Source organism: Petaurus breviceps, unplaced genomic scaffold, assembly GCF_028583685.1.
Source record: "Petaurus breviceps papuanus isolate PSGF00001 unplaced genomic scaffold, PetGlider_PUasm1.0 151, whole genome shotgun sequence".
In the NCBI taxonomy this organism is placed as follows: domain Eukaryota; kingdom Metazoa; phylum Chordata; class Mammalia; order Diprotodontia; family Petauridae; genus Petaurus; species Petaurus breviceps.
In genome coordinates this window covers 31,593,746-31,618,477 of record NW_027185712.1, presented here as the reverse complement: position 1 = coordinate 31,618,477, position 24,732 = coordinate 31,593,746, and the positions used below count along the sequence as shown (strand labels likewise).

The window sequence follows — 24,732 nt, the reverse complement described above, 5'->3', positions numbered from 1 at the left end:
TGCACTAGGACAGGAAAGGCCTTCTTGCAGCTCTGCTCACATGACACTCCCTGCATACTTGGTGCCTTTTCAATGGCTCTTCCTTCATGCCTGGGATGCTCTGCTTCCTCATCTCCATCTCCAAGGTTCTCTGGGTTTCTTCAACAATTAACCCAAATTCCAGCTGCAAGAAGTCTTTGCCAATCACTAGCACTGCAGGTGTCTTTTATTTGAGATTCCCTCCCATTTATCCCATGCATGTACACATCTTGTCTCCCCAGTTAGAATGTAAGCTTCTTTAACCCAGGGACAATTTTTTTTTCTTTTTTTCGTATCCTCAATGCTTAGCATAGTACCTGACATATAATTAGGTACTTAATAAATCTTTACTGATTGTTCTGTTAATTGACTGAAAATGTTTCAGTTTTGATTCCAGCAAAACTCGTTTTTCTGTGTCTTTATACAGTATCAGAAAGAAGCATGCTTAGTCTCAATAAGGGAAAGTATTTTTTGTGTTGTCTTAGAGCCTCCCTGAAACCTTGGTGTCTCTAGGTCTAGTATATATGGCCCTGTGACCTCCTATGGTATTATCTTTGCCCCTCTGAGATGTCCTTGGTTATTTTTCATCTCAATGTGGCCCTATTTTCTTATCCACTTTTTGTCTTTGAAACTTAATAACGTACACAGGACTTTGTCTGATACTAAAACCTCTGGCACAGGTACAACCAAGAGAAAGGACAGTGGTTTTAGGAAGAAAAAAATGGCAGGAATCAATTACTGTACACTTGAGCATCCAACCCATCATCATTCAGTTTCCTATTTGTGTTCAAGTGCCCTAATTCCCTAGTTTCTTGCTTTCATTGACAAGGAAAGACACAATATCATTCAGACAACTAACCTCCAAAGCAAAGGCTGGATTGACAACCACTTATCAGGGAGGTTATAGTGTTGTTGTTGTTGGTTTTTTTTTTTCGGAGAAGTGTTAGACTAAATGGGTAATGAGATTCCTCCCAACTCTAAAATTCTGTAACTCTGGGATTCTGTGAAACTAGCCTGTTGCAAGGTTCTGTAAAATTAGCCCTGGCTCAACAAGTTTGTTTTGTTTTGCTTTTTAATGCAACCATTTGGTTTACTTTAGGAAAATGAAAACCCTAATGTATTTTTTTCCACATTGCATATTAGAGGTTGAATCCCAGGGAGGATAAAAGAATTCAGTTGGACCATCAGGGAACCAGTCAGCCTCTGTAATTACAAATCATGCAAAACCAAAACCAGAATAATTCCCACAGGAAAATCATGGGAAAACGATAGCATGAACTCTTACAGCATCTTCCCTGAAAACAACCACCCCCATTTGAAAAGAATAGCAATGTAATTCTTCATTTTAATGCCAAGGCAAATAAAATGCATGATATAAATGTTTCTAAAATCCTGTTACTAAGCCCCTAAGTGGCTCAGCTTTTCTAAAAGCAAATTGTAACATTCAACTTTAAAGGCACCTGTGTGATCTGCATAAAATAATTTTAGTGTCTTGACTTTTCTTTGTAGATGAAGTACCTGGAAGTTCTTTGTGGGTTTTCCATGTAAAACAGTTAATAAGCTCCACAGAAATGAAAATTAAATTAAAGGCAAAATGACAAAGATATTTGTATAAGGAAGACAGTAGGTAGTCAATTTTAATATTTGATTTTTTAAAACTATAATGCCAACAATAAAAGTTGAATTTTAATAGTATCAATCCAGGTCTTTTTTTTGAATCTTCTGTTTCAAAAGTAATCAAAATCATATTGGCCCCCAAGTAAACAACTTTGCAGTTTCTTGGGGGGAAAAATCCTTAGTTGTTTTTTTTTTCTACGCAACAAAAATAGTTTCCTAAACCTTTACTCCTTCTGGGGAATATCTCACATTTCATAGGATCATAGATTGAGAGCTAGCATAGAACTAGGAGGAAATTTAGTTCAACTACATTTTACATATGAAGGAAATGAGTTTAAATGACTTGTCTGGGGTCTCACAACAAGAAAAGGAGCCAAGTCAGGATTTGAACTCAGGTCCCATGACTCTAAATCTATTAGTCTTTCTACAGTACCCACACAGGATGCCTTAAGGTAACCTTACTTGAAAAGACTGAGGTTACAAGAACTTAAATGTCTTGTCTGTGATCACACAGCTAGTAAATATTGGCGGCAAGATTTGAATCCTGGCCTCCTGACTTCTGAGTCTAACATTCCTTTTCCATTGTACCATAATGTCTCTCTTCTTTACACTTTAAGTTTCATGCTTAATCTTTGCTATTTCAATTTTGCCAATTACTCTGATACCTAAGCATTTATCCAAAATTGCAATTATATATCCAAATATTGCCAAAAATACATTCTATTTTCTCCAGATAATACACTGAGAATAGTGATTGAATACTGGGGAAGGTTTTGCCATTTGAGGTCTTTTTGTGCTAATAATGGCATGAAAATATACGTTTTTAAAATTACAATAATATTCTAATTTTTTAAACTAAAAATGTTCAAGGGTCTACTGAATATATTTCTTGCCAACATACCTCATCTGATGAGTGAAGTTTGGCAAGAAATAATACACAGCATAGTGGGAAGGGAAGGGGAGGAAAAAAAAGAATGAATGTCTGGCCTCAAGGAGGTTATATTACTCCTTGATAGAATAGACATAATGTGTGACAAATATAGAGAAACTAATGTAATTGAAAAAGGCCCTCCAACTGTGGGGATCAGAAAATTCCTCTCATAGGAGATAGCACTTGAGCTATGTCAGAAAGTAAGCTAGGGAGATCTTTCAATAGGTCCATCATTCATTATAAGGTCATAAATTAATTCAACAAATATTTATTAAGCATCTGCTGTCTATAGATCAATATATGAAAGTTGTTGAATAAGTTCCCTTGGGTATTATGTTTAAATGAGATGTTATTTGTCCTCATGGACCTTATAGTCTAGTAAGAGGGAAGAAAAAAAAGACAGAGCACAGAATATTGTATATCAAATTCATTAAGAACAAAATGCTATTTCAAGTAGAAAAATGGAATTGAGGGCCTGTTGTTGCTGATTGGGGATATTGAGGAAGATCTTATAGATGGAAATGGGCTTTAAAAGTCAAGTAGGAATTCAACCTGGGAAAAGAAAGGCATGGAATCAAGAAGACACAAGGCAAATTGAACTGAAAAAAAGAGAAGACCACCTCCCCCTGAGAGAGAGAGAGAGAGAGAGAGAGAGAGAGAGAGAGAGAGAGCACTTTTCAAAATTAAATGTTCTTTAATTGAATTTCCTCTACTGTCCTAAAACTGCTAAAAAGCCCACGGCAGAATTGTGGCTCTTGAGGATGTGGTCAGAATAATTGTATTCTTTTGTCATTAATTCGAAATAAATTGTCTTTTTATGACCTACTCATAATTTTAACAATAAATATCAACAAATTAATGTTTTTGCAGATCATAAAACAACTTGAGGGCAATAGAAAACAACCATCATGAAAAAAAGAAGAAACCAGTTTTGCTACTTTTATCAGTTTCTAAGAAAAGTGACAAGGTTCAGGAGTGGCTCAAAAAAAATCAATAATGACTGAATTGTATGATTTACAGAATCAAATGAGCTTAATTAAATTAAAGTGATGGACTGCTGCATGAGCTCTATTTTCATAGCAGATTATTAAGGAGATATATGGAGCATCCAGTTAGATAACATTGATTTCCAACTCATAATAAGCTAGTACACCATATCAGTGTATTAATAAAATTTTATATGATTTGGCTTAGCAGAATCTTTTTTTTTCTAAGTTACATAAATTACACTTCAGTGAGATCAGAGGACTTCCTTTTAAGTCACTTTGATTGATGGACAATTCTATAAACCCATTCAATTGAGGTCTTTTCTTTTACTTTAGGCAAAAATATTTTTTTGTGAAAATTGTGAAAGAGGTTAACATAGAAGATGAATTCATATTCTCTTCGTTATCTTTTCTTTCTTTTTTTTTTTTTTTTTTTTGCTTTTTGGAGGGCAGTTGGGGTTAAGTGACTTGCCCAAGGTCACATGGCTAGTTTTTGTGTTAAGTGTCTCAGGCCAGATCCGAACCCAGCTCCTCCTGACTCTAGGGCCGGTGCTCTACTCACTGTGCCACCTAGCCAACCTCTTGATTATCTTTTCTAACTTAAATTTACATATGTAGCCAGTAACTCACCTGCAGAGATTTCCTGATCTCAGTCTGCCCCTTGGTATCATTCTCACAGAGTACTGAACCAGATAGACCATGGTATAACATGTTTATAGTGCTTATACATATCTGAATTTCTGAACTCTACTCTTTCAACTAAAATAAAAAGTGACACCTGTGGATTTTAAGCGTTTTGTCCTCAAGTAATCTTAGGAGAATTTATGAAATATTAAATCCCCGATGGAATTTCCAAACTAGAGTAGAGGGATATAGTAGTCATTTCCTATGACATTCCACCAATCCCCTCTAACTTAGGACTGATGTGCTGGAACTATTCGGTTACCATAACCAAACTCTTTAATCTCTTGGGATTCAAAGGAAGCTGACATTCATGCCTGTCTATGAAGGTGGATTAGGAAGGAGAGACAAGTACACTGGTAGACTATATGAAAATGGAGATGTCTTATGAAGGCTATGAAATATGTAATTAAGTTTAAAGACTTGTGGGAACTCTCAGTCTATACTCAGGATTCAGTATATACTAATATAGAAGTACCAACTATTTCATGCCTTCCTTCAAAGGTATGATTTAATAATGTTCTTGGTTGATGCCTGGGGTACACAGAGGTTAGTTAACCTGCCTAGAGTTACCCAGCTAGTGCCTGTCAGATTTGAACTGAGATCTCCCTGGCTTCCTATTATATCCAGTATTATACCTACCAAACATGCAGCAGCTAGGTTGGCATAGTGGACAGAGTGCTGGAACTGGAGACAGAAAGACCTCATTTCATCTGTAAAATGAGTATAATAATAGAACCTATCGTACAGGGTTCTTGTGATGATCAAGTGGGAAAACAAATGCAAAGCACTTTGTAAACCATAAAAAGCTAAATAAATATTAGCTATTTTTACTGTCATTTCGTCGCTGTTTCACTGGATATATTATTATTAATATATTTAATTATAAATAAATTTATAATTATATAATATAAATTATATATAAATATACAATTATATAATATATAACAAATATATAATTATATATAAAATATAATTAATATATTTAAAATTCCACCTCTTCTCTGAAATCACAGGGAAATATTTTTTGCCAACCAATGTAAAACTCTACGTTCTGCTGTAATGTCTGGAAAAAGTAAAGGAAGGAATTTTCTTCCAGGTTACTTATAGCTGTCCCTTCCATTTATCCCAAGACTCATAGTCCAGAACTCAACTGAGTTACACATCATTTTATGAATTCTATAGAAGACTGGGTTTCTAATTAAACTGGATGACGATGATGATGATGATGATGAAAAAAATGATAACTAGCATTTACATAGTACTTTGCAAAGAGCAATATAATCATATCATCTGATCCTCACAACAACTCTGGTAAGCAGATGCTGTTATTATCTAACTTTTACAGATGAGGCAACTGAGGCAAACAAAGTTGAAATGATTTGCCCATCCCTGTACAAGTAATAAGTGCCTGAGTCAGGATTTGAACTCAGTTCTTCCTTACTCCAAGTCCAGCCCCCTATACACTGTGCTTCCTAGCTGCCTCTATAATCATGACCAGTAGTTATAGCAGGCTAAAAAAAAAATAGGAGATATGAAGGTAGGGTGACACAGGAGGTAAGGTGGATACAATTCTGGGAATTCCCAACCATCATATTTTTGCTTATATTATAAATATTATAAATTCAACGGTGTAATTAGAGTGAGTTATTATCATCAATATCAAATGTAAGTCAAAAGAGCTTCCAAAACAGTATAGGTTTTCTTCTCTCTGAGATGGTTTAAACTCACTAGGAAGGGACAGACAATTTCTTAAGTTTCCTTCTTACCCAATGATTCTATGACTGCCAACAGAACTAGTGTTAACTCACTAGCGTCAAAAATAAAGTTCCAATTGAGCTTAACTGAGAAGACCATTTGCAAAGTTAGCAATGCGTGCAGTGACAATCTAAATCTTAGAGAAGGCCAATAGGGCATTTGAACCCTATTGAAGTACAAGCTAAAGCAAATCCACAAGCACTAAAGCCTAGTTATTGACTTCTTGAGCAGTAGCAGCAGCAGCAGAAAATAAACCACTTCAAAGGCAACACTACCCCCATCACACACCTCATATTAAACAAGAGTTGTTCCACGGGGAGAATTTCTTTGTGATGACAATTCGTGTTCATTTTCTTCCTATAACATGAAAACAAAGTTCTGATTTTCATCCTTTATACAGTCTATGTCTAACCAAGGATGTTCTACATGAAGAGCATTCAGTGAAATTAAAAAAGCATTTATTAAGTGTCTGATGTGTGCCGGGTTCCTTGTCGGTCACTGGGGAAACAAAAAAAAAAAAGTTTAAATTAAATAAAACAGGCCCTAACCTCAAGAAGCAGGGATTCTACTGGAAGAAGCAAATATACAAAAATTAGCAAAGACAAAGTATACATAAACCAAATTCAAAGTTATTTCAGTGGAATGGATGCTAAGAATCAGGGTGGGTAGGAAGGACAGGAAAGACCTTTGAAGGAGAGGGCACCTGAAAAAGCCTTGAAAGTAGCTAGAAATTCCAAAAGATAGAAGTGAGAATGAAGGGTATTTCTAACGTAAGAGACAGCTTGTACAAAGGAAGCCCTATTGAAATCAAGTACCATACCTCTGGACAGGACAGATGGAACATAGACTTTCCTCAGCCTGATTCCAAATTCAATAGAAGTGACGCAACAAGACTAATTGAAATCCACTTTGGAAAGACGGCTGGACCTCCTGGTGTTATGCCTTTCAGGACCTGAAAAAAACAAACAGATTATTGTTTTCTTCCATCCTAAAGCTAAAGGTCAAGATATGATTTGGAGCCAATGACCTTTAGCAACTATTTTTTAACCTACAAAATCTTTCATTTCCATTTAAAAAGCAAATATATAATATTGGCAGCTGGTTCATTTATACTTAAATCTAAAATAACCCCTGCACTTGAATACTTGGATGACGACATGGAAACATTTTTTAAACTTCTTGAATGTGACATTTTGTACATGACTTTAAAAAATAAATCATAGTTTTTTCATCCAATTTGGTTTCATTTCTCTCTGTAAGAGTAAGGAAAAAATGTTATGAAAGATTAATTTTGGTCATGAAAATTTTTTTTACAAATGTTTTTTTTTACTATGCTACTAATATTAATACCACTAATATCAGCACTACCTATTCTTTTTTGTCATTTTTAGGACTTTAAAAAATTAATTCCCTAGGGGCGGCCAGGTGGCTCAGTGAGTAAGACCACTGGCTCCAGCATCGGGATGACCTGGGATCTAATCTGGGCGCAGATAATTTAGCACCACATCCAGAAATAACTGGCCGTGTAACCTTGAGCAAGTTACTTAACACCGATTGCTTAAAAAAAATAATAATTCCTTGATTTTAAAAAATCAACTGCTTAAAATGAAAAAAAAAGATTTGTGATTTAATGAATCAATTAAGAGGCATTAATTAAGTACTAACTATATGAAAAACACTAGACTGGAGATATAAATAGTAAAGCAAGACAGTTATTGCTCTCAAGGAACTCAGATTTTAATAGAGGGAGACACCACATATAGGAAGATTTAGCAGCAAGTCAGATGGAAAGACCCAGTGGTTCTTAGGGTGCAGCAACAAAGCAGATGGGAATGAATCTCCTTTGCTGGTATTTCATTTGGTAGGAGCACATCCAATTCTGATGTCACACCACTTGTCGGTGACAAGGACTTTGGTGGCAAAAGCTTCCTTTCATTCAGATTTTCAGTATTTGTGACTTCTAAGGAGGCAAGGGCCACAGCATCTGAAGAAATAATCGCCAAAATGGCTATAGAAGCTAGGCTGAGAGTAAGGCCATTTTAGTATTTCTTCCTTTAATGACAATGACCATGATACTATTAGACTTCCAGGGTTATATAAACCAATATCTGATTGAGATCTCAGGATCTAATAAAATTTTCAAAAATGAAAACCCTTTCTCAGGAAAATTAATTTTCATTTTTTTATTAGTCATAACAGATATTTAAATCCTAAAATAAGAATTTAATACGATTTGTTTTAAATCATTTAATTTATCTATCTGTGTCCTGGGTCATCAAGATTAGCTCTGCAATCCACAAAGGATAATCTATATGAAAGATGCATTCATATCTTCCATATTATGAAATGCAAGTGGAAATGCAACCCATTAAATGAAGATATCAGTACAAATATATTGTAGACATGTACAACAAATGAATATTGAGTTAGATAACAACTGAAAAAGAAAAGAAGGGTGGGCTGGATACTATCTGGGGAACTTAGGCTGTGCTTTCAATCATCCTAAACTGTTGACTGTCATGAAAGTCTATATTTTTAACATCAATAATCTCCAGGTGACTACAGGATTGTAAATTTCAGAACACCATTATCTGAGAAGAAACAAGAGAGGTGAGATAAAAGACCATGGAAAGTTTTGCAAGTTTGTGCAGCATTTTATCAATGACGACTTGCACACAATAATTTGGAATATCAGGGAGAGAAGTAGATTGGTCCTGTTAGAAGAGCAAGAAATGGAGAGGCTGAGGGTTTCGCTGGCATTCATGAAATGTTAAAAGACCTGGGAGAAAGGCGCCAGTGCTGTATTGGATATATTCCATATGGTGGATTTATGGAAAGACATGGACAGGAAAATGCACAAGATGAGAAGGTATGAGCGGGTTGTTATCTGCACTAGTTAGGGAAGTACACACATCAGTGAGGTCATCGATCCATAAAAACCATATGTCTTTAAAATGTGATTTTTGGAAATAACTTATAACATTCACTTATTACTTAAGAGTGAGGAGGCAGAGAGAGGGGGCCTCTTTATTTTCCCTTGAAAATAGAGTAATTCCATTTTAGAACTAGTCTCCATCTCAGTATAAATTGAGAAACACATTCTCTTCTTTGTGTTTGGATTTACTCCTATGCCTACCTGCTATGAAAGCTAAGTTAAAAGTTATCATTATTAGACTATAACTTTATACTTCTATCTCTATCTATATATACATATACAGAGAAAGTATGTCGATATTCATTATATGTATAATATATATTCATTATATGTAAAGCATATATATTTTTTTCATTATTAGACACTCCCTCCTTTAAATCCAAACCCCTAAGTTAAGATCTTTGTTATATGTTATCATGAGTGTTCTTCTCACAATGACAAACTAGGCTATAAGATATTACAAAACCCCTTTCTGAGAACAGGATATTCTGTTCATCTTTCTCTATATGGCACCTTGCTACCTTGTGCTTAGCAAGAATTCATAACCCAGATTAAATATCCTTGATGCTTACTTCTTCATTTTATTCATAGAGACAAGTCTGCTTCATTTACAAAGGTTTGCTCTCTGAGTCAACTAGTGTCTCTCCCCGTTGACTGTAGAATCAATAAAACTTTTCTTATTGACTTGTACCCTAAAACTTGAACTACAATATCCTTTTTGCCAGGACAAGAGTATTAATAAATTGAATTTCTTAAAATCATTCAGCTAAACCTTCTACTTATTCACTATACACTACTGTCACCATGTGTCTTTCTCAAACTTCTCAAGTCTTCATGGTAAAATCAGCCTTTGCTATCCTTGGTTAGGACTTTTTCATTTTCATCTTTTCATCCTAGGCATCTAGCACAGGGTTTCACCTTATGAAATCTTCTGTTTTCCCAGGATGTGGTACATTGATCAAGAAGCTTTACTATATGCCAGGCTATGTACAGATCAACACTTTTTAGACTCTTTTAGTCCTCAATAGTTGCTACTATTGGATTATTGCAAGGGCCATCAGGACAGAGTATGCTGGACAGGGAACAAATATTTGATAGCCATATAATCATTCTTCCCAGTCCTTATAGAAGAGGAATTCAAGCAGTGTCAGAGTCTCAGAATCACCAGAAACAGTACCAGTTACAATGAAGTACACTTATTTTGATTTAGAAGAAAAATCCTGCAGATGCTGGAATATGACAGACTTACTATCCCAATGAGCTCTTTGACCTTCCAAGGAAACCCCTGCCCCCTCATGAAGTCTTCTGTTTTCCTGGAGTGTGGTGCATGGATCAAGCAGCTTGAAGTAATTGCTCTTAATCATGCTTCAGAGGCTGACTTGCCATGGTTTATATCTTTCTATAAACAGTACTCTTAAATGCCAAATTCCCTTTTCTCTGCATTATATCACTTGAGAGCTCCTCCCTGCAGCTGCCTCTCCATAAAGGTAAGGAGTATAATGTCTCCTCTGCACAGGCTTATGAAGAATCAGGAAAGCGCTTCAAAGGGTTTGTTGTATTTCTAAAACTCCCTCCAAAGGCTTCATTTGTGCAGGGTTCAGAGAGCTGGCCCATCCTTGGGGACGCAGAGTCACTTCAGCATTCAAAGCTGCCAGTAACTTCACTTAGATCAGACTCCACATGATCACATTTCAGAATCAAGGGAAATGGAAAAACTCACTTTATAGAAACCTGAAGCCCGGATTCACAGGGTTGCTTTCAAGAAGGACTGGAAGATTGGGGTGGGATGGTGTTAGTGGGGAGAGGTGGGAGGTGGGGGTCTCTGGCCTCCATTTCTTTGGCAGGCAGATCCAGCTGTTGTGCATCAGAGCATTCTTGCTACACTATTCCCGGGGTTCCTTTGCTCCTTGGTGGCCTCCTCTGGTGATGGTACTAGTACTACTTTTTGAATATTTGCTATGATTAGGCCACTCTAACCCCATTTTCCCAAAGCTGCTTGTCATAAAGTGTGTTGATGTGGATTTGGGTTTTTTTTCATTTCTCATATAAATTTGGTCAACCTGGCTCATACTCCTTACAATGTTTCCTCTGGGGGTTGGATAAGTAACATCTGGAATAGGGAAGGAAAGTTTTGGGGGTCTGTTCATTTTTACTCTCTTGATTCTGTCAAGTCCAGGTTATTAACAACTTCTCCTATTTCTCTAAATCTTTGTGGATCGATACAAAAAGAAGGGAGAAATTCAGGCCAAACATTTTATGTAAACAGTTTGGAATGTGTACCCTCAAAAATCACAGGGATAAAGGATACAAATGGAAAACCAAGTCATTTTTCTTAGAATCACAAAATATCAGAATTGGAAGGGATTCTGGGCTTATATGATTCCTGAGCAGACATCCTTTTTTCATCATCCATGATAAGTGGTTATTTAATATTTGAAGACTGTCAGAACAACTCACTCCCTACCAAGGCAGTGACCCCTGCCCACTTATATTTAGAGGGGGGAAGGCAAGACAATTGGGGTTAAGTGACTTGCCCAAGGTCACACACCTAGTAAGTGTGTCAAGTGTCTGAGGCTGGATTTGAACTCAGGTGCTCCGGACTCTGGGGTCAGTTCTCTATTCACTATGCCACCCAGATGCCCCCCCACTTCTGTTTAACTCTAATTGATAAGGTGTTTTTTTTAATGATTAGAAATAATCCTATTTTTAATTTCCACCCATTGCTCCTAGTTCCAGTCTCTGGGGTCAAGCAAAATAAGTCAAATCCTTCTTTCTAGTGATATTCCTTCAAATATTTAAAGACTATCATCATGTCCCCCAATATTTTTTTCACATGGGATAGTTTCAAATCCCCTCACTATCCCAGTGGCTACAGTACTGAAAATTTTTTCCCACCTCACTTCATTTCCTTATACTTTGAGGTCCCTTGGTCAGGAAGCTTTGGGTAAAGTGTTCAGACTGACTGAGGCCCTCAAACAATAGAACAATTCTGCGAAAGTCATTCAAGGTCTAACCCTTTTCTCCCCCTCCCTGCTTAATTTCATTTCGCAGAGGTTAGAGAAGCAGCTTACTATAGAGGGAAGGGCATAGAAAGCTGCACCCAGAGTCAAGAAGACCTTGGTTCAAATCTTGCATTTATTAACTGTGAGAATCCTAGGAGATTATTTAAACTCTCAGCCTTTGTAAAATTATAGTAATAATAATAATAATGTTATATTGCAGGATTGTCAAATGAGATATGTGTAAAAAGTAGTTTGTTAATCTTGCAGTCCTGTATTATTGTTGTCATTCACTTATTTCAATACTGTCTAATTTTTCATGATCCCATTTGGGTTTTTTTTTTTTTTTTACAAAGATACTGGAGTGCTTTGCTATTTCCTTCTCCAGTTCATTTTATAGATGAGAAAACTGAGGCAAGCAGGGTTAGGTGACTTGCCCAGTGTCACAGTGCTAGTAAGTGTCTAAGGCCAGATTTGAATTCAGAGAGATGTCTTCCCAACTCCAGGCCCAGCATGTTATGCACTGTGCCACTCAACAGCCCAAAGTAAATATAAATATATATAACATATAAATATAAGTTATTATTCTTCTTCATCTACATATAGTATACTAATCTATTGTTAATTGTTTGATTATGTGGGTAGATTTCGCCTTTGCTAGAATTGCAGTTCTTATTTCTTGCTGTACAAAGATAGGAAGGATGGTCACTGTTACCATGAAGATCAGTTCATCCTTGAAGAGGTCATACAGCCCCTTCACAAATTGGACCCTAAGTGCCATTTCGTTTTAAGGAAGATTTTAATGTTAACTTAGTCAATAATTAACCTGTGACCCTGACAAAGTCTCCTTATTTTTAGGACTGTAATTTCTATCTAAAGAGTGTCATCAGTACCCTCCTGGATGTCTTGAATCAAGCCTCAATGTTGTTTTCTTAGTTGTTTTCTGTTATATGTGACAAAGCATCACAGCCTGCCTGATTTTTGAGCCATGGAAACACAAACTATACTTTGCCCCAATTCCTGGGGAAGCTCTGAGACTAGTTCAGGAATGCCCTATTGTAAGTCAAAAAAAAGAGGAAAGAGAGGTGTTAAAAGCAAAGGAGAACTCCAGTCTCCAATACTAAGTCTTGGGTAATAGATGAGTAGAAATGATATCAATAAGCAACGCCAAAAGAAAGCTAGCCACTGAGGAGAATGGAGCGGATGGGGAATACAGAAAATCTTGAAGTTAAGCCACCTAGAGTAGAGCAGAGCACAAACAGATGGCTTTTACCATTGATGAGGTCTGCATTTTATGGACCAAATGGCATTGTTTTTGGTACAAATGACCCTGCCCATATTTGCAGCTGTATGAATATGCAGTTATGGTCATAATTGTAAAAATGCCTAGTGCCATATCTCCATTCTTTGGGTTACTTGATATTGTGTGTTTGACATATTTTCTAACATCTTACTTTAACTCCTCACCCATGGTACTCTCAATATATTCCTGAATATAGTATACTCAAATCGTATTTCCTCCCTTGCAATCTTGTAGCAAATGATACAATAATAAGAAAAGATATCGTTTTCCCAAGAAAAAGAGGAGGCATTCAAAAGAGCACTTCCCCCCTCCCCTTTATGTCTTGGCTTTACATCTTTCCCTGAACATTCAATGCTTCTTCCCTCGAATTTCTATCCATTGATTCTATCTATTCTGCATACTTCAAACTATAGCACAAGACTCTCTCCTTTCATGAGCTTTTCCTGGTTCTTCCAGTTGGAAATTATGCGATTGATTGCTCTTCCTCTTCATCTTCTTCTATGAGCGGCAGAAAGAGAAGCACTCCTGGAGAAGGAAGCTTCTGAACTGGGCTTCAAAGGAAGGGAGAGATTTCAGCAGAGAGGAGGTAGGAATCCATTGTAAACATGGGGAGGGAACAAACGAATAAAGAGTAGGAAGAAACCAAGGAAGGGCTAGCAAAACAGTTTTGTTCAAACACAGAAGTGAAAAAAAATAAAAGGAAATGAGGTTGGGGAGATAGGTTGAAAACACGTTCTAAAAAGTGTTAGATGCCAGGTGGAGGAGTTTGTATATTTTTCCTGCAGGCAGCGACAGTCACTGAACGTTTAGTGGCAGGTAAATGTCCTCATTAGACCTGCATATTAGACTTCTTTTTCCAGAAAAACTAATAAACAAAAAAATATATTGAGATCAGCACTTTTATAGTAGCAAAGAATTGAAAATGAAGTAGATGCTCATCAATTGGGAAATGTCTAGACAAACAATGCTACATAAATGTAGGGGGTTACTGATGAATGTGGAAAACACAGAGAAGCAGGGGAAGACTTCAGTGAAGTGACAGAGTGTACAGTACCAGGGCTATGGTGTGCACATACAAGCTGTCAAGCTATTGACCAAAAGAAGAAGCAAAATGTTCTGCAAAAAAATTTATAACCGTTTAAGAACACTTGTTATTTCCTTTCCTAAGCTTTTCATCTTTTCTTCCAGATCTCTACTATAAGGAAAACATGTAATCAGGGATCTCTTGTTCATGACTATTTGGGATTATTTGATCTTTTAGTTCCCATAAAATTGCTAAAGGACCATTTAGGGGCTACATTAGTCTTATTTCCTTACTATGACAGGAGCAGATAATCAGTAACTTATCTTTTTTTTTCCTTACATTTACTTTCTATACCAACAGCTTATCTCCTATATTGCTTTTTTCATAGGAAAATTGTTTAGCTTATCTAAAATCTTTTCCTATCTTTTCTACTAATAATATATTCAGTTTTCTCTTTATGTGATCAACTTGTTTAACACATTCTCTATGAACTTCTCTTAGAGATACTTTTCCCCCACTTTTTTCCTCTATGAGTTAATCTATTCCTACTCATTTGCTGTTTTTCTTCATATCCCCAAAGGCTTTATCTGGGACCCAGATGAAACTTGGAACACATTCAAAGACAGCTACAGAAACAAACGCCAAAAAATCAATTTATCTAAACATTTTAAGATGTCTGTTGTTGGTTTTCAGAATGATAATTCCACCTTACAGAACTATGGCAGTCAGCTCTGCAAAGAACTCCTAAAAAAAAAAAAAGAGCTCTGGCAAAATGTTATTTCAGGCAAAATGATTAATCTTATTGATTTACAATGAATTTAATTATCATTTATTCCATAAAGGGAAAAAAAAAAAGATGAGACGTTAATGACAGTGGCTCCTTTGTGGAATATGGAAGGTTGAGGAAGAAGAGGTTGAATGAACTTGAAGATGTAAGGAGTAGAAGCATAAGATTCGTGGTTAAGGGGCGGCTAAGTGGCACAGTGAGTAAAGCGCTGGCCCCGGAGTCAGGAGGACCCGAATTCGGTTCTGGCCTCAGACACTTAACACGCAAACAAAAAAACGAGCCATGTAACCGGGGAAAAGTTACATAACTCCTGTCCCCCAAAAAAAAAAAAAAAAAAAAAAAAGATTCGTGGTTAACCTTTGATAACCTTACTTCCCATACTGAAAACCAGTGTCCTTAAAAGAAAAAGTCATATTAGTGAGAACCAACCCTCATTTTGCATGTAGCTCAAAATGACAAGGTTTATTTTCTCTCTTTTACTCTTAGTTGTCTCTTTCCTTTCTCTCATGTTTGTCTTATCCTTTTCTTTTTCATATATTCATAGGTGTAGAGTTCCAAGAGAATTCAGAGGCTTCATTTAATAGATGAATTAAATGAAATAATTTGCCCAAGTTCACATAGATAGTAAAAATCGGAGGAAAGAATTAAACCTAGGTTAATCAACTGGCCCATCAGCAAGCATTTATTAAGTACCTACTATATAACAGTGGTCTAGGTCTTCTAGGATTACAGATTTTTAAAAAATGAAACAATCTCTACTCCTAAGAAGCTTACATTTATAGATGGAGATATAGAACATACGTATGGAAGCCCTCTCTTTCCAGAACTAGGTATTTTGGTTTTTGTACTGTATCATCATTATAAACCTGCTATTTAATAACCTTAGGTGAACATGAGAGAAATTTTTATAAACATTTTCTATATTGTCTATGGATCAGGGTTTCTAAGATTTCTAATATCTCATTCTCCAATGGATCTGTGATTTCATCTTTGTCTGTATTCTCTCCAGTGATTCAGACTATAGCCCATTCATGCCTACCATTCCTGTGTCATCCTTGGTCATGTCTTCCCATAAATTCACCACATTCTGGGGCATTTCCTCGAGTCCCTTTGCTGTTCTATGGTTGCCAGGGGATTGTGTTGACTTGGTTATCTTTCATAATAAAAATAATTTTAACCTTCAGGGAGTGCTGTTGACTTGTTTCCTGATACTGCTCAGTAATAATGACCAAACATTGTGAGGTCTGTGCTACCAGTTCCACATTCTCCCCTCCATCAGAGGGTACACTTGGCTAATGTTAGGCTCTCTTACCACCTCTCATACCACAGCGGCTGCCCCTTCCACAGTGCTGCCATTTTCATGCATGGCAGTACTCATGTCATCACTTTACGGCTTCAGGATATACATGGATTCATCAAGTCACAAGTTTTGTGGTGTCTCCATTAACTAGTTAAATTCTACCCCTTTTCATATCCCTCTTGTTTGGCTGTTGTTTTTTTTTTTACTGGAATTTATTCAAAGGCATGGTATATAGTTCCTTTAAAATGATATTCAAAAGGAAATAGAAATAAAAAGCAATAAGTACTCAAAAAGGGCTTGGTGTTCATAACTCCAAGTCTTTTGTGGTCAGGCAAGCCAAAACCTAGGTGTTCTTCTCCACATGTGCTCCCAAAGGGATCCAGAAGACATATACTATAGGGTTAGACAAAATTCTAGGGGCAGCTGGGTGGTTCAGGGAATAGAGCCCTGGACCTGGAGTCAGAAATAACTGAGTTCAAATTTAGCCTCAGACACTTACTAGCTGGATGACCCAAAGAAAGTCATTTAACCTCTGCTTGCCTTAATCTACTGGAAAAAAATGGCGAACTATTTCAGTATCTTTGTCAAGAAAATGACATGGGCAATATTGGTGAGATGTGGTCCATGGGATCATGAAGAGATGAACACAGCTGAACAACAAAGGGCTCGGCATTCACAGTTCCTTTCAAGAACAGACAGCTTAAGCCTTCTATGTGTAGGCAAGACAAAATGCTAGGGTCAGGGCTTCTGCACAAGTGATACCATAGGGAGTTAGCAGACATCTACCCTAGGGCTAGACAAAATTCCTAAAGGGTATGTTGAGGTAACTCAAGGTTTCATGTATCCTTGCTGGCATCTAAATCCTCCTCCAGAGTAGTAAGTCTTGAGAAAGAACAGAAGCATGGGAAAAATTGGCTGATCACTTATCCCTCATATGAGCTATTGTATTGTTAATATATTGTTAAGGGAATTTGAAATTTTCCCTGCCCCTTAATAGGCCCAAGTAACCTGCTCTGAGCTCTGGCCCAGCCCATAGCCGAGTCACATGGAGCTCAGTTTGGGAGGAGTTTATCCAATAGAGCATGAACAGACAACAGGAACAGGTGGAGCAGGAAAAAATAGAGTGAGGTGGAACTAAGAGAGAAAGGAGGCAGAGAGAGAGAGGGCAGCTAGCATGGGCGAGAGAGGGGCATTTTGCCTAAGGAAGCTTGTTTGTGTGGAGGTCTGACATAGAGAAGGCTTGTGGATGGCAGTGCTCTCTACATTGGTAATGTGTACCAACTTCTTTATTACCATGCTGAATTCACATTGGCTTTCTGGTATATGAATAAATATCTTGGTTTTGTCAAAGAGGAGAGTCTATTACAACTTGTTATTCAAACCTGGAAATACACCTGCACATTCATAGTAGTCACTATGGGTATTACATTGGTGATATAGTGATCCCTTCTCCTTTACAGTTTCTAAGGGAAGATATCTCCTCAGGAAATGACTGTCTCATTCTTGAAGTATGGTCCAAACAACTAGAAAGAAAAACACACAAGGACCCACACCCAGGAACATTACCCTGATTTATGTCATTACTTTTGCTCCAAAGCTTTTGTGAGTAGAACAAATGGAACGAGACCAACGAGCTCCTCAACTAGAGAGAAAAAACATGGTCTCCTGAGACATAACCATAATAGTATTCATGATACCTCATATTATTCATAATATTTAATTTAATATTAAAAGTCTTCTTACATTTTCTGAATACCTAATAAATGTATGTCTATATGAATAATTATTTAAAAGGAAGCCTTTTGTGTACCATAAAACACTAAGGAAATAGTATTTCTCGTCATTAATTATTAGAGTATATTATGTACATGTATATGTACATTATGTACATATACAAATTTGTATATAATGTAATGTACATTATGTACATATACAAATGTATATAACATAAATGTATATAATGTACAATTATGTAATTATATAGTGTACAATACATGTATATAATGTACAAATATATATAACATACATATATATAATGTAATGTACATTATGTACATATACAAATGGCTCAGATTAAATAAAGCTATTTTTTACTTACTAGAGAAAAAGTCACTATTTACTTTTTTTGAGGGTATGTGATACATTACACAGATTCATTCTTATAATGTTTACAAATTATAAGAAGGAAATAGCCTATACATTGCGGCCTATAATATCTTTTCAATTAAAATCAATTTTAAAAATATTTATTAACTCCTGCCCCCACATACTAAGATAGGTACTATGAAAACAAACACAAAAAATGAAACAGCCTTTTTTCCTAAAGAAACTTACATTCTACTGGGGAGAAATAACATACACACATACATACCCATACATAGACACTATATGTAATTTCACTGAGTGAGAAGAGCATTAACTGGGGCAAATAGGAAGGTGCTTATGGAGGAAGCAGAATATTAAGTTATGCCTTGACAGAGTTAGCTATTCCATTTCAAGAGGCTGAAGTGAAGAAAGAGACATTAGGGATCATAGAATTAGAATTAAGTGCTCATCTACTCCAAATGAGGAAACTGAGGCACAGAGATTTTTAATGATTTTCCCAAGGAGATAATTCTAGGCATGGGTGACAGTTTGTGCTAAGCATGTAGATATGAGATAAAATGTCATGTATAGGGCAAAACAAGTAAGGCAGTGAGGGATGAAATCCATCCCAAAAGACTGGCATTTAAAACTTTCACAATCCAGCTCTACTTAAACAGAAGTTTGTATTTTATTCCATAGGCAATAGGGAGGCATTGAAACTTATTAAGCAGAGGAAATATTTAGTCAATATATTCAATTAATTATAATTTCCAGTAGAATTAAATAGCACATTAATGCATTTAAAAACTAAACATGTAAGAAATAATTACTAGGCTTAGAAACACACTGAAGGAATACTAAATTTGTAAAGATCTTGTCTTCAAAATACTCTTGATCTTAAACTTAGCTACAGTGACATACTAGGCAAAATCAGAAGTGATATTGGAGCCCAGGTCTCTACTGCCTGCAAGTTCAGGCCTCCTGCCACTAAATCACTCTGCCTAGAATCTTTAAAACTTGAAATAATTGGGGAAGTAATCAAAACTACCCTGAACATTATACAGAGGAGGAAGATGAAACCTAAAGAGGAATCAGCAGTTCTTTGGAAGTATCAGGACAAGAACTAACTGAAATGATATGTATAAAAATCTTCAAATTAGGAACAGGAGTTTTGTTCACATTCTATTTTAAAGGGTAAACATCTGTCTTAAACAAAATGTTCTGCTCAGGAAAAGGCCATTATGGACTATAAACAAACCAATGTAAGCTAAAACAAAACAAAAAAAAAACTGGCATTGTAACTGAAGTCCAAAGACTCAGGATCCATCCTGACTTTGACCCTTAATAGTTCTGTAACCCTGGACAAATCTGTCTTTTGAGGCTTGGTATACATTACTCCCCTTCCCAAACCCTACAGTTCAGCCAAACTGTTTTTTCTGTTCCTCACACATCATTTCATCTTCCATCTTAGAAGGTGCCTTAGTGCCTGCGAGCCCCTCATCGTTGCAATGCATTCTCTCCTCACGTGATTCCTTCAATACTTAGCTCAGGCACCACCCATTATACAAAATCTTTCCTGTTCTCTAAGCAATTACTATTATCTCTAACTACTTTGTATTTAATTACTCTCTATTTCTATTGTTATTTTGTATATAGTTATATATAATTCTTGTGGGTTGCCTATCCAACTTGGTATTCACAAGATAGTGTTGGATCCCCAAGGTGGGCTACCATAGCCAGGTTAATAGTAATAGTTAATAATAACCCTGTGCCTCAACATCCCTAAATGTGTATGGTGAATACATCTGAAATAGTCTGACAATAGATGCAAATCAATCTCTTGTCAATTCACTTCTCTTCTATAGAGGACACATCCCTTGAAGATTCTTCTTGCCCTGACACTGTGTCTACATCTAGAAAACGTGCCCCATTTTGTTAAAATCCACTAAATCTGCTGCTTATTCTTGTCCAGTGAATAACTAATTATTCTCTAATATTATCAAGGAGAACCTCTCTTTAGCAGGGGCATAACACAGCATAGACCATTTTTAAAAATTTTGTTTGAATGCATTAATATCTCATCTTTGCCCCTTTCTGTGATTTCATCAACTGGACTAGCTAGAAGACTCTCCTCAATACACATGCCTCCATATATATATATATATATATATATATATATGTGTGTGTGTGTGTGTGTGTGTGTGTGTATGTATGTATGTATATGTATATACACACACATACATGCACACACATATAAATACACACATACATGCATACATATACACATGCATGAACATATAATGCACACATATACACATGTGTATATAGTATGCATTGTCTTGCTAAATGTAATGAAAACTCCTATGAAATAACAGCTGTTTATTTCTTTTTGTCTTTGTGTCTCCAACACCTATGTATGAAACACAGTAGGAGCTTAGTAAGATACTTATTGATTGATTGGGGGAAAAATCACTTTCTGCAGACTTCATATTAATTATCTATAAAACTGAGATAACAGTATTAATACTACCTATCTAGGAGAAGTGTCTGGAAGAAAAGACCTAGAAAAATGGAAAGCACTGTGTTGTTATTATTCTTGTTATTGAATTGTACCTGTCTTGCTTTTCAAGGCAGGATCAAGGATTTAGTCTACAAAATCACATACTGACATCTAGAATCAGGTACTAGTCAAAGTTCAGTCTTTAATATAGATGTAGGTAGACAGATAGATAGATAGACTTTCAGCAAGACTTAAAATGATGAATATTTCAATTTTTCATCTGCTTGGCAATATTTTTTTCCCATTGAAGAATTGTTCTCTCCTCATTCCCTTGGAAGATCATTAATATGATTTACCTTTAGGGCTCCAGTTGTTAGTGAATTGTCTCCGTTTTCTACTGGGAATCTGTACCACTAGACAAGATTTAGAGGAAAGTCAATGATCACTAAAAGACTGTAAAAAAATCAAATTAATGAGTAAAAGTTAAACTACTCAAGTTCATTCAGCCTAAAAAAGAGAAGGCTAGGGGATGATTTAAGTATAATCATGAAGTATGCATAATCCACTAGTTTCCATCTTGTCCAGTTCTACAAAGAGTCTATAATTACTGTGAAAGTTAATGAAGGCAGCAGTAGCAATGGAAATTCTCCATCAGAAGAGAGTTCTAAAGAAAATGCGGGGGAGGGCCTATCTACACAGATTTAGCTTAAAAGTTTGCCAATAAAATATTAAGCGTGGCAGTTTGGAATTTTAATGGGGTATCAAAGTTTTGATTCCTAAAACTCCGACTTTATCTCATTCCTTTATACCAATCTGCTACTAATTTGACTGTGTTCCTGGTTTCTACCTGGCTTCTTCATTGGTTGTTAGTACTGGCTCTGGTCCATTAAGCTGTGGATAGCATGCCCAGCTGCTAACAAATCCTTTTACTTAGCACATCCCTACTTCTTGAGCCTTTCATTTCCAGAGCCTATATCCTGAGCTGCCTTGGCTATTTGTTCAACGATTTTGTTCCAACTAAAGTGCACAAACTGCACCAGAAAATTCCAAATTAGTTTTCTCTCCTCTTCCCTCTTTAGAAAGACTTCATTCAGTATCATAAAATCCAAACAGTAACAGTATTCTGTAACTCTCAATGGTAGCAATAGAATAACACTGAGTAGAAATAATAATCATTTTGAAGAATATTTGGAACATGATCCAGAAAGCTATACAAATTAATAAAGCCAAATGTTTAAAAAGTTATAAACACTAAATTTATAAAAAAAAATTTCCTGAATTTGAGAAATAAAGTATTTTAATAATTTTTTTTGATGAAAACAGTTCTAATGCTAAAAGAAAGAATAAAACAAGAAAACTGTAGGGCAAGACCACTAATTAATATTAATGATATTTTAAAATAAAATAATAGCAAAAAAAAAAACCTCAAGCCAATTCCCCAAATCCCCAAAATTGATTAATGAGCAAATGATGTTTATACTAGGGAAATAAGGTTGGTTCAATATTATAATAATAATAAAAATATTCATTCTAAAAAGGTATAGCAGGGGCTCCTGAGACACCTGATCAATTCCCCACTAAAAACAAAATATATACATATATGACACTATATGATTATAGTAAAAGATTCAAGGAAAGTATCTGACAAAATGTAATACTCATTTTTGAAGAAAAATCATAGAAAGAGAGGAGATTCTTAGTCTTTTGTATAAAATATGCTTTTTGTAGTCTAGTGAAGTTTATAAGCCCCTTCTCAGAGTAATGTTTCATAAAATAAAACATAGGATTATAAAGGAAGCCTAATATATTGAAGTACATTTATTTTAAAAATTAAGGTATGCAACCAGGGTAAAGAATAAGTATAGAGAGGTCAATTTTTTTTGGGGGGTGGGGGAAGCAGAAGGGGTGTAACCAGCATCTGGCATTACATGCAACAGGGAAACACTAGAAGATTTTTCAAAAAATATGGGGATAAAGTAAAAGTATACCATTCTACAGCATTTGATAAATCTAGAAGTGCTACTAAAATCAAAAACACAAGAAAAAGAAATTAAAGAAAGAAACATAAACAAGGAGGAAACAAAATTATTCCACAGTACAGGGGCATAACAATTTACTTAGAAATTTTAAGAAAATTGTCAGGAAAGCTTTTTGAAATTATCAATACCTTCAAAAGAGCAGAAGTATAAAAACAAAAATAAAATACGAGTAAAAATATAAAAGGAAATACCAAAAAGAACACAAAATAGCTGTAGGTCAACCAATCAATACATTTTCTTTTTTTTTTTTTTTTGCTTTTTTTTTTGGAGGGCAATTGGGGTTAAGTGACTTGCGCAAGATCACACAGCTAGGGTTTTTGAATGTGTTAAGTGTCTGAGGCCAGACCGGAACCCAGGTCTGCCTGACTCCAGGTCCGGTGCTCTATTCACTGAGCCACCTAGCCACCCCCCAATCAATATATTTTCAATACTAAGAAAAATAATATAAAATACTTGAATGACAAGTAACTGGACAGATGTCCATGTTTGAGTTTTGTTTATATAATAATACTAACTAAATTAATTTAGAGATTCAGCATTATTCTAGTCATATTACACAGGGGGTATTTTACAGAGCTAATTAAAATACTAAATTTCATTTGGAGAAATAAAAGAATGTCAAGGGTATTAATTTTTAGAAGTAGGAATTTAGAGAAAATATCATTTATAGCCTCAAATCATATTATAAGGCAATAATCATCAAACTTACTTAGCATAGATTAAAAATTAAAGATCAATCAATGGGAACAACACAATAACCCAATTAGAAAAACCTGAAAACATAAAGTATAAAGCAAGGGGAAGGAAATGATTCCCTTTTACACAAGAATTTCTGTGAAAACTCTAAAGCAGTCTGTCATAAATACAGTTTACATAACATCTTATATCGTATACCACAGGAGGTTCAAAATGGATATGTGATCTGAATATAAGATCACATATTTAAAAAAATTAGAACAAAACAAAGTAAGGTGCCTTTCATAGCTATGACTAGTTAAAGACTTCTTAATTAAATAACAGAGGGGTTCACAAAAATCTAAATATATCATTTGAATTACATGAAAGTGAAAAGGTTTTGTACAATACAACTAAGAAGGAAAACTCTCAGAAAAAAATATTTTTATCTAACATTTCTGATAAAGGCCTGATATATAATATATCTAGGAGACCAAAACACACACACATACATACACACACAGTCATTTCTAATAGATAAGGGATCAAAGAATATGAACACACAATGCTTCAAAGAAGGACTGATAGTTATTGACAGTCAAATAAAAGACTGATCTGAATCACTAATAAAAAGAGAAATGCAAATCAAAATAATTCTGAAGTTTCACCTTACATTCATCAAACAGACAAAGATGACAGGAGAAGAAAATAGTTAATGTTGGGAGGTTGTATCAGCAATGCCATATTCACAATGCCTATAGAGATTACAAATATGCTGATATAATTATCCATCACAAAATACGTCAGGTTTGCCATTTGGGGAAATAAACTAGAAAATTTATTAAGATACCAAAAGACTGAGTCCAAAAACCAGAAAGTGAAAGCCATCAGAGTAGTTATGACATTGGCACAGGTAGATAAAGTAGAAAGCACCCACATTTTCAAGCCTTTAAAACAGAACAGGCTACCTCAGGCAAAGGTCCTCCTCTCCCACTCACAGCAACCACCCAGCGTCCTGGAAGCACGCTCCCAGCAGCTCCGGCCCCTGGCAGTGCTCAGCAGGAGTCCTAACTCAAAAAAAAAAAAAAGGCAAC

General features: G+C 35.7%; 1 long non-coding RNA gene across 5 annotated transcripts in view; it reads right to left on the bottom strand.

Moving 5' to 3' along the window:
• LOC138152916 (uncharacterized) overlaps positions 1–24,732 on the bottom strand; it is a 99,622-nt gene that overhangs the window by 68,402 nt on the left and 6,488 nt on the right. For 2 of the 5 annotated variants that reach the window (XR_011166248.1, XR_011166229.1), the window contains exons 1-3: positions 24,576–24,720; positions 6,812–6,943; positions 6,280–6,489 (exon numbers count right to left, since the gene is read on the bottom strand). This is a non-coding gene — a long non-coding RNA (uncharacterized lncRNA). Of the gene's footprint in view, positions 1–1,716; positions 3,119–6,279; positions 6,490–6,811; positions 6,944–24,575; positions 24,721–24,732 lie in introns of those variants that run through there. The other 3 variants (XR_011166240.1, XR_011166232.1, XR_011166230.1) reach the window with 3 other exon arrangements.